Genomic DNA, 10,028 nt, shown 5'->3' with positions numbered 1-10,028 from the left:
GAGTGTTCGGCGTCGCGAGTTTTGGCATTATATGCATCAGCTCCGAATCATGTCTTTGGTCAAATATTGGGTTGCCCGGCTCCTGAGTTCGGCTACCTTACGTTCCGCTCTATCGGCTAAGGTAGCACCAGGAGAACTACTGCGATTGTGCCCCGGTTCGGCCGGGCGAGCACCTTAGTAGAGAAAGCCGAAAACTGACTGTCATGATGTAGCGTGAGACTGGTCGCCACTCGATGACTTATCGGAATTTATCGGATTCCTCCGCTTTGACGAAGGGCCGTTTCCCGACCAGGCACATACGCGCCCCGAATTCGGGCGAGCGCAGTCGCCACTAAGGGGCTACCTAAATAGTCCCACTGTCAAGCTCCTATCGCTAAGTGAAAGTGTTAAAGCATTATAGTCCGGTTGCCTAGCCCGCTGCGCTATCACCTCCTTTGTAGGACCAAGACGTTGGGTTAAGTGTGAAAAGGCGTCTTCTGCGCGCACCACCGCACTATGTGCGTGGGGGCTGAAGCCAACGACTGCAATCTTTCAGATTATATATATATATATATATATATATATATATATATATATATTAAAACGGCCGCACAGGAGGTTTTTCTAATACTTGAAGGCACAAGTCTAAAAATGCCACTACAATTTATCAAAATACTGTTTTATGATTACATATGCTATCATAAGATAGCATCCTTCGAGCACTGCGTCTCTATTACACGAGCACCTTCAAGGACTTCCTGAAAATAGTGCTCGGAGGGTACTCGGCTTTTGTCCGAATCCCAAGACGCAACAACGGTGGTCTCCATATCTGCCCAGTATGTCTTGACACGGGCAAGAGCCATCCGCGCGCCCTCTATGCACGCTGACCTCTTCATCGCATTGATATGTGGCACCACGTCAAGAAATTGCTGCATCAAGCTGAAATAACTCTTCGGCTCTGACCTCCCCGGCCACAGATGACCCATGACGTACTTCATGGCGAGTCCGGACAACCTATTCAGCTCGGCCCATTGAGCCAGGCGATCGTCCACTGCTAGTGGACGCTCTGGATTGAGGAACTGCGACCAGAAAAGCCTTTCCACTTCGTGATCTTTTTTATCTCGAAAGTGTTCGGTCGCATCAGCGGCACTCGCCGCCAAATCCAGATAGGTGTCCTCCACACTCCACATCCGGTCCAACGGAGCGAACTTCGAATCACAAAATTTCCTTCGCAGCGTAAAGGGCTTTCCATCCGCAATTTGTCCGGCTTGACGCAGCTCTTCCCTTGCTGCTCTCATCGCAGAGCGAGCATCCTTGGCATCAGCAACGGCCTTCTCTAAGCCCGTTTTCCTTGCCCGGCCTTCTTCTTCAAGAAGCTTGCAACGGTCAGTAGCACTTTTAAACTTTACGGCCATATCAGCCATCTCCTCCTTGCTTTGGCAATGGGCAGCCTGTTCGGCTTTCAGCTCTTTAAGGGCTTTTCTGGCGGCCGCATCGCTTTTTCTGGCTTGTTCCTTCGCTCGGGCGAGTTCGGCCCTAAGACCCTCCACGGCGGCCGCACCATCGGCGTCAAGCACAAACACGGTAAGATATTGACATAAAGCTCCTCTTACTAGCCGCCGCCCAATGAATTACATACCTTGAGCATCATCAAGCCGCTTGTTGACCAGCGCGATGTCGGCATCTGCCACATCAAGTTGCTGCTTCAGTTCGGCAAAATCACCAACCCGGCTTGACTCCGGACAATTAGCCACCTATATATAAAGGTGCCACTTAAAGGACCTGGGATTAAGATCCTCTGCGCGTTGTCAATTTTGACGATGCACAGAGTCTCAGGGGCTACTATCTACACAGGGCGCACCTCATTTATGCGCAATTGACACAAGTGTACATTATTTAACATACCTCAAAACCTGTCAATAAACTTTTGACGGCCTCATGCAATCCGCTTTCTGCGGATGAAATCCTTTCAATCACCGTGCCCATCAATGCACGGTGTTCCTCTGAGATAGAGGCTCGCCCCAGCAGAATCTTTAGCTCCTCCGGCCGAGCACCAGACGGTGCCGGACTTGTCCTATGGCCTCTTTCAAAGGCCGGACGCCGAGAACCTTGGGGGGCCGCATGGCTACCTCCTGCCCCTGCTGGATTCGGAGAAACCCTTCACGACGACACCTCAAGGTCGCCCGCTTCGTTAGGCGGTATGAAAGGGGGAGGCATCTCGCTCTCCATCATCTCCGGAAGAAGATCCCCCGAGGATGAGCTCTGCTGAGAAGGGCTGAGGTCCGAACTACAAGGTAAGATTTCGGTTAAATCTTCTTAGATATAAATCAAGGATTTCTCTCAAAAGGAAAATCTTTTCCTACTTACGGCTCGCTGGAGAGCTGGTCCCTTTGAGGGCGTAGTTCGGCCGAGGGGCTCCCCGGCGTCGGACCCTCTGACAAGGATTCCCCCCCCCCCGCTTCGAGGCCATGGTCTCCGGGTCGTCAGAGGCGGCCCTTTTCTGCCCCTTAGGAGAGGAATTGTCGCTTCCTCCCTTCGGAGTGGCCTCCTTCGAGGAAGCCATAGTCTCCTTGTCCTCCCCTTTACTTCCCTCCAAAGGCATTATCTTCAGCATCCTGGCAAGTACGGGATCCGGCCTGGTTTCGGGAAGGGGAGCCGGACACCTGATCAGCTTTGCTGTCGCTATCCACTCCTGTTTAAAAGGACAGCTCTTTAGGGGCAAATTTACGATAATTATGCGGATAGCAGATCCGGGCACAAGGTTACTTACTTGAGAATCCGGGCGATTGCAGCTTAGGCCTGCATCTTCGGTCAAATCCGGACACTTCGCTTGTGATCCGAAGAACAATTTATACATCTCCGCGGGTGTTGTGCCCATGAAATGCTGGAGAGCCCGTGGTCCCTCCGGATTGAACTCCCACAGGTGAAGGGAGCGACGTTTGCCAGGCAGTATTCGGCGAATCAGCATGACCTGCGTCACTTTAACCAGGTGGAGGTCTCCTTTTAAGAGATCCCTAATGCGGCCCTGCAACAAAGGCACGTCCTTGGGTAATCCCCAATCTAACCCTTTGCTGACCCACGACGCTAGCCGTGGTGGGGGACCCGAGCGAAAGGCAGGAGGCGCCACCCATTTGGTGCCCTTTGGAGCGGTGATATAGAACCACTCTTGTTGCCACAAGCCGAACTCCTCTTGAAAAGAGCCCTCGGGCCATGGAGCATCGGCATTCTTACTTATAATAGCGCCTCCGCACTCTGCATGTCGCCCCTCGATCATCTTCGGCTCCACTTTGAAGGTCTTGAGCCATAATCCGAAGTGAGGGGTAACATGGAGGAACGCTTCGCACACAACGATGAATGAGGAGATATGGAGGATGGACTCCGGAGCTAAGTCATGAAAATCCATCCCATAATAAAACAACAGTCCCCTCACAAAGGGATCCATTGGGAAGCCTAACCCCCGAAGAAAGTGGGATATGAACACCACTCTCTCACCGGGCTGGGGACTGGGAATAACATGTCCTTGAGCAGGCAACCTGTGCGAAATCTCACTGGTCAAGAACTTAGCCTCCCTCAACCTTAATACGTCCTCCTCCGTGATGGAGGAGGGCATCCATCGGCCTTGGAGGTCGAAACCGGACATTGTCGAAGGTCCGATGCGCCTGGAATCTGGAGCCTAGGGTGTTGGAACTCGAGGCGACAGGCGAACTCGTTTTGAGGGTAAAAGAAAGAAGTAGGGCCATGGTCTCTTTATAAGAGGTCGAATACCAAGAGCCCTCCCCGTGACCGTTTGGGACTAGCCTTTAATTAAGGAAACGTGCTAACGGGCACGATTGGGTTACCCACGTCCGTATTGATGAGAATCCCGTCAAAGGAGGGCACACGATCTCTGCTTTGACAAGACGTGCCAAGAAAACCGCCTCGCTAAACGCGCTGAGGTGGAAAAGTGAAAATAATTTGTGTAAAGAGCTTGGCCGTAGTGTTATGACGCACTGCGGAATACGTCAGCAGATTTGATTTGTGTTAATTATTCTCTCTATGGCAATATGTGGAAACTTGTTTTGCAGAGTCAGACACTATTTTTGGTGTTTACAATCTTCTTGAAGAATTTGGAGGAGGAACCCGCCTTGCAATGCCGAAGACAATCTGCGCGCCGGGCTCGTCGTCATTGAAGCCTGGTTCAGGGGCTACTGAGGGAGTCCTGGATTAGGGGGTGTTCGGATAGCCGGACTATACCTTCGCCGGACTCCAGGACTATGAAGATACAAGATTGAAGACTTCGTCCCGTGTCCGGAAGGAACTTTCCTTGGCGTGGAAGGCAAGCTAGGCATGCGGATACTCAAGATCTCCTACCATTGTAATCGACTCTGTGTAACCCTAACCCTATCCGGTGTCTATATAAACCGGAGGGTTGTAGTCCATAGGACAACAGAACAAGCAACTTCATCATACGACAATCATACCATAGGGTAGCTTCTAGGGTTTAGCCTCCTTGATCTCGTGGTAGATCTACTCTGGTACTACCCATATCATCAATATTAATCAAGCAGGAGTAGGGTTTTACCTCCATTGAGAGGGCCCGAACCTGGGTAAAATAAAGTGTCCCTTGTCTCCTGTTACCATCCGACCTTGACGCACAGTTCGGGACCCCCTACCCGAGATCCGCCGGTTTTGACACCGACAACTGCCCCATAATATTTCACTAGTGTACTATTGAAATCTGATTGATTTGTTGTTAAACTGGAAGCTTGACTTTCTTGCCACAAATCATTGCTTGCAGTTGGCCACGAAATCTGACCAACTGCTACTTACACGCATATTTACAACGCTAGTTTCCACTTTCCTGTGAGGAAGCACTCACTACGGTTGCTTGGGTTTGGGATACGCAGGTCAGGCTCATGGGGATGGTGAGTGACAAGGCGGGGAGGAACACGGATCTATCTCCCACATCGACTTCATCAGACGTGAGTTAATTTCGGCAAAGCGCAAGCTTTTTATTCAAGTTCTAGATGCATCTTAGGGGATTCAGTTTGGACCTTTGTGCTCCACCTGCCCTTGCTGGATGTCAGTCCTGACTTTTGTCAAATGCTCCACGTTCAGTTATCACTTGAAATGTTGCTGGCTGTTAGTTCAATAATGCAAGCAATTCAGTAATGGGTCAGGTCGCCACCATCTCTGTTTCTTTTTTTCGGTTTGGTTTCGATTTGGTTCCCTTCCCTTCCCTAATGCGGTTCGTTTCCTCACGCGCGTAGGGATGATTATTCGTGATGATGGGGATCCATTCTTCTTCCATGTTGATGCCTCCGATCCTGCCACGATTCGTCTTGTCGTCCTCCCCGGCATTCGCATAGGTGCTAAGCCACTGCCCCATAATATTTCACTAGTGTACTACTGAAAGCTGATTGATTTGTTGTTAAACTGAAAGCTTAACTTTCTTGTCACAAATCATCCCTTGCAGTTGGCCATGAAATCTGACCAATTGCTAGCTACTCACACGCGTACTTACAACGACTAGTTTCCAGTGAGGAAGCACTCACTACAGTTGCTTGGGTTTGGGATATGCAGGTCAGGCTCGTGGGGTTGGTGAGTGACAAGGCGGGGAGGAACACGGATCTGTCTCCCGCATCGACTTCATCAGACGGTGAGTTAATTTCGGCAGAAGCGGAAGATTTTATTCAAGTTCTAGATGCGTGCGTCCTAGGGGATTCAGTTTTGGACCTTTGTGCTATGCGTGCCATTGCTGGATGTCGGTCTTGACTTTTGTCAAATGCTCCACGTTCAGTCGTCACTTGAAATGTTGTTGGCTATTAGTTCAATAGTGCATGCAATTCAGTAATGGGAAACCTGCAGGTTGATAGCCCTCTCTGGTTAATTAGCCATTTGAGAGGCAGTAGGAGCATACATTACTGTGAAATGTTTAAGCTTTTAACTGTGTAACACTTACCAAGCATAACATGATACTTTTGGCTCTTATCACGCTGCAAACAATTTAATAATGGGAGATCTGCAGTTACTTTACCATTTCCGACTAATCGGCCATTTGAAAGGCACACTATAATACTGTACTATTCGGATTTGCCTTGGGTCATAAGGTAATATTCGATCGAAATTGCTCTTCTTCAGTTTAAGAACCTTCTATTTTCATGCGATGATAAGTTGCACATGCTTGTTACCTGATGTTGACAAGTGCTCTGGTTCATCAGCCCATCTACTAGTGCTAGATGTAAGTTGCAAAATTAAGAAATCCTGGAGTGCTACCTGATTGTTGTTGCCTATCGTTCTGACTCAACGCATATAGTTTCAGATTTCGTCAAGGTTACTCTCTCTGCTCTTGCTCATGTGCTCTATCTGTCTACGGCATAGTGAATTTTGCACCAACCTAAAGGTTTTGCTTTTGTTCTAACCACGCCATAGTGTTGTAGGCTAAATTATTATATAAGAAATAAAAAATACTCAATTTCCTTATCTACATGCCCAATCTTCAAGTTTCATAGTACAAGAACAGGATAACCATCCACTTAGCTTATTTCGAAGAAACCATCCTTTAGCTGAGGAGGGTGCTCTTGTTGTTACTCATACAAAGTAATCTCCAGTCAGTTGCAATGCTGGACTCCTCTGGTTAATTAACCATTTGAGAGGCAGTAGGAGCATACATTACTGTAAAATGCTTAATCTTTTAAGCCTGTAACACTTGCGAAGCATAATAGGATACTTCCGGCTCTTATCACAGTGCATATGATTTAATAATGGGAGATCTACAGTTACTTTACCATTTCCGACTAATCAGCCATTTGAAAGGCATTACTGTGAAACACTTCAATTCTTAGCACTGGCTATGCATAATAGAATACGCCCTCTGTCCGGAATTACTTTTCGCTCAGATGGATGTATCTAGCATTGAAATACATCTAGATACATTCATTTGAGCGACAAGTACTTTGGGACGGAGGTAGTACTCTACTATTCGGATTTGCTTGAGTCTGCCACATATTTCATTAGAGTGCTACTGAAGGCTGATTGGTTGTTAAACTGGAAGCTTAGCTTTCTTGCCACAAATCATAGTTAGTTGGCCATGAAATCTGACCAACTGCTACTTACAGGCATAGACAACGTTAGTTTCCAGTCTTACAAAGATGGCTCAAAGTGGCTGCTGCATCAAAGTGTCTGCAGCTATTTACTTATATTAAATACAAGACGTCTCTTCTATACATATGTTTGTCAAGGATGAGATCCACATGATTTAGTATTTAGAGTACTTCATAGCTAGCTACTACCTCCGTCCGGGTTTATTAGGCCCAAAGACCACTTTGATAGGACCAAGGCAGTGCTAGAAAGCAAACGCTTGAAAATTAGAGCTGAAATTGGCCAATTAGCAGGCTCTCCTCTAGTTTAAAGTAGATGCTAAATTAATGAGCCGCGGCACCTTACATGCGCATGCAACCGTAATAAACAGCCGACGCAGGAAACAAGGCATTGCATGGGGCGGCTCGCAGGCAAACGACCGCATGCACTGGCTTGCATGCATGGCTCATAACTGCTCACTCGGTTAACAAGGCACCGCATAGGAATAGGGACCGGAAAAATGCTGCTATTGGAGCAGGTTTGGTGTGTGCGGCCTTACATTTTCGGACGGGGCTTCGTGGCCAGGAGGCCCTTTAAACCCGGATGGAGGGAGTAGCTAGCTAGCTAGCTACTTTAGTGTTATGCTCCTATCATGATAAAGAATGAATTTTTATGTTCCTCCTCGTCTTCTTCTGCTCTCTCTGACACCTGTTTCATCTCTGTAGGCAGGTAGGAGGTACAACGGCCAGCGACCGGGACGACACCAACAGCCAAAGGAAGCTTGAGGTCTGCTCCTTCTCCACCAGTAGAGAGGAGCCTCCTTTTTGGGTTCCGCGTGTCTGCTCCGAGCCTACCAGCGCCGATGCCATGGAAGGTACCCTCCACGTCTCTCATCTCTCTGTTCGGTCACGTATGGTTCTATGCTGATTCCTTTTTTCTTTCTCTCTCTCTCTCTCCGATTTAAACGTGCTTAGATCCTTGAGTCGGAAGGTAGCTTTTATTAATTTGATTGAAACTGCTCTCCAGTGAAGGAGAGCTAGTGCTAAGCAGGTTGGTTCTAGGTAGCGTAGCGAGACACGACGCACACAGTAGTGCTTCTCATCCTCCCCGCTCGCAAGTAGTACTCCCTCCATAAAAAAATAAATATAAATATAAGAGTGTTTAGATCACTAAAGCAGTGATCTAAATGCTCTATATTTCTTTACAGAGGGAGTATTTTTCTTGCAACCTCCTGTGAAAAAAAAGGCTATAGTTTTCTAGTCGTTTTTTTTGCGAATTAAAAAAAATATTTGTGGGTTTTAAAAACATGAATTTCTCGTTACTCTTTTTGACACATGCCTATGAAAAACGGCCTTTCAGTATCTATCGTACGGCGGAGATGTTGAAGAAGAGGCCGATGAGGAGGTTCCTGACGAATTTCAAGAGGTGGAGTGTTATGCAACGACCCAACCCAGGGAGGAGGCCCAAGGCCTCTCGTCGCTCCCGCCTGCTGGAGCCTGGAGGGCTGGAGAGAGACAGAGGAGTGCCACGGCAGCTGAAGATAAAAGGAAGGAAGTGGAGACAGAGAGGGTCGTCGACTAGCAGAAGGAAACTCCTTTCCCCCTTTCATTCTCCTCCCCTATCGTGTACCCAGATTCCTCCTCCCTTCCTTCTTCTGTAATCGAATTGGTGTAACCAGGTGCATAACAATTGGTATCAGGAGTCGTTCGATCCATCTCAGTGACGCGTGATCCATCAGTCCGCAGTGCGGTCGGCGGCGGATTCGTTCCCCGCTGTAATTCCCATCGCTCGGTAGGAACCGCCGATCTGGTTGGTCGATCGGGTGTCGGATCTGGCGCCGAAGAAGCGTGGCCCTTCGGCGGTCGAGCAGCAAATCTCCGCGGCGATGGGGACCGTGGAGCAGCAGAACACGGAGACAAATGCCAAGCTCGACGACATCGTTGAACAGCTGAAGGGCATGACCGCGTGGATGAAGGCAATGGATTCCACGACGAAGAGCCTCTCCGAATCCGCGGCGCTTCTTTGGCTACACGCCGAGGATGCATCGACGTGACTGGAGGCGCTCGAGTCACCGCCGACGCGCCCCCAAGGCCCAGCCAGCGCGACCACGATGCCTCCGACTGTGGTTTTTTTGATAGAAAGACTGTAAGGGAACCCCCTACAGTGTAATTGGTGCAACAAACCCAAATTGCAAGTACCATGCCTTGAACCTGGGTGGGTGGGAAGGCATCAGCCCCTTCCCACCACTAGGCCATGCCTTAGTCTGCGACGCCTCCGACTGTGGTGGTGCACGCGCATGGCGGGGAGCGGCCCAGTGGGCACAGCGGGCATCACCAGCAACGGGGGCCGGTTTTGGGGGATCCCCGTTCCCCAAATCCGCCTCTGGCCAACGGTATGCCCTCCTTCGCCCCGTTCCCCGTTCGGGAGTCCTTTTATGAGGAGCGTCGATTTTTGCATCCTACCCCTCTAGGCTCCTCAAAGCAATCTCTAGTTACTGAAGCTTTCGCTAGCCTAGCAAGTTCATGAGCAACCTTATTAGCTACCCTATTACAATGTTGAAATCTAGTCAACTGAAAATCGCATGCCATGAAGTAGCAATCCTAGAATACTGCCGCTGCAACCCCCACCGATTGTCCTCCATTCTTCATTGTGTCAACGACTTCCATATTATCAGAGTTAATAATAAGAAGATTGCTTCCCACCTTTTGTGCAAGAATTAAACCAAACCTAAGAGCCATCGCTTTTGCTGTTAGTACATCAACACACCAATCGATCTTCCAATTTCCGCCAGCAATGAAGTTTCCTTTGTCATCTCTGAGCATCGCACCTGCCGTGCCCCTGAGCAGATCATGGTCAAAAGAAGCATCAACATTTAGTTTAACAAAACCCATAGGAGGTCGGCTCCATCCTTCTTTTCTACTAGTCGCACTAGGGGAGTGGGCATTCACATAGTTTGCAGTTTATAGCACGAATCCCCATCGAAATCTGAT

At 48.9% G+C, this 10,028-nt stretch overlaps 1 long non-coding RNA gene across 2 annotated transcripts; it reads left to right on the top strand.

Annotated features, from left to right (window-relative positions):
- The first annotated feature begins 5,278 nt into the window (after positions 1 to 5,278).
- LOC123094257 (uncharacterized) lies at positions 5,279 to 8,020 on the top strand. 2 transcript variants are annotated; one of them, XR_006445779.1, is made up of 3 exons: positions 5,279 to 5,327; positions 5,542 to 5,617; positions 7,764 to 8,015. It is a non-coding gene; the product is annotated as an uncharacterized lncRNA (long non-coding RNA). The 2 variants fall into 2 exon arrangements; XR_006445778.1 differs by having other exon boundaries at positions 5,286 to 5,327; positions 5,435 to 5,617; positions 7,764 to 8,020.
- The last annotated feature ends 2,008 nt before the right edge of the window (positions 8,021 to 10,028 follow it).

Source organism: Triticum aestivum, chromosome 4B, assembly GCF_018294505.1.
Source record: "Triticum aestivum cultivar Chinese Spring chromosome 4B, IWGSC CS RefSeq v2.1, whole genome shotgun sequence".
Classification (NCBI taxonomy): domain Eukaryota; kingdom Viridiplantae; phylum Streptophyta; class Magnoliopsida; order Poales; family Poaceae; genus Triticum; species Triticum aestivum.
The sequence above is the reverse complement of the archived record's forward strand: the minus strand, read 5'-3'. Positions and strand labels throughout refer to the sequence as shown.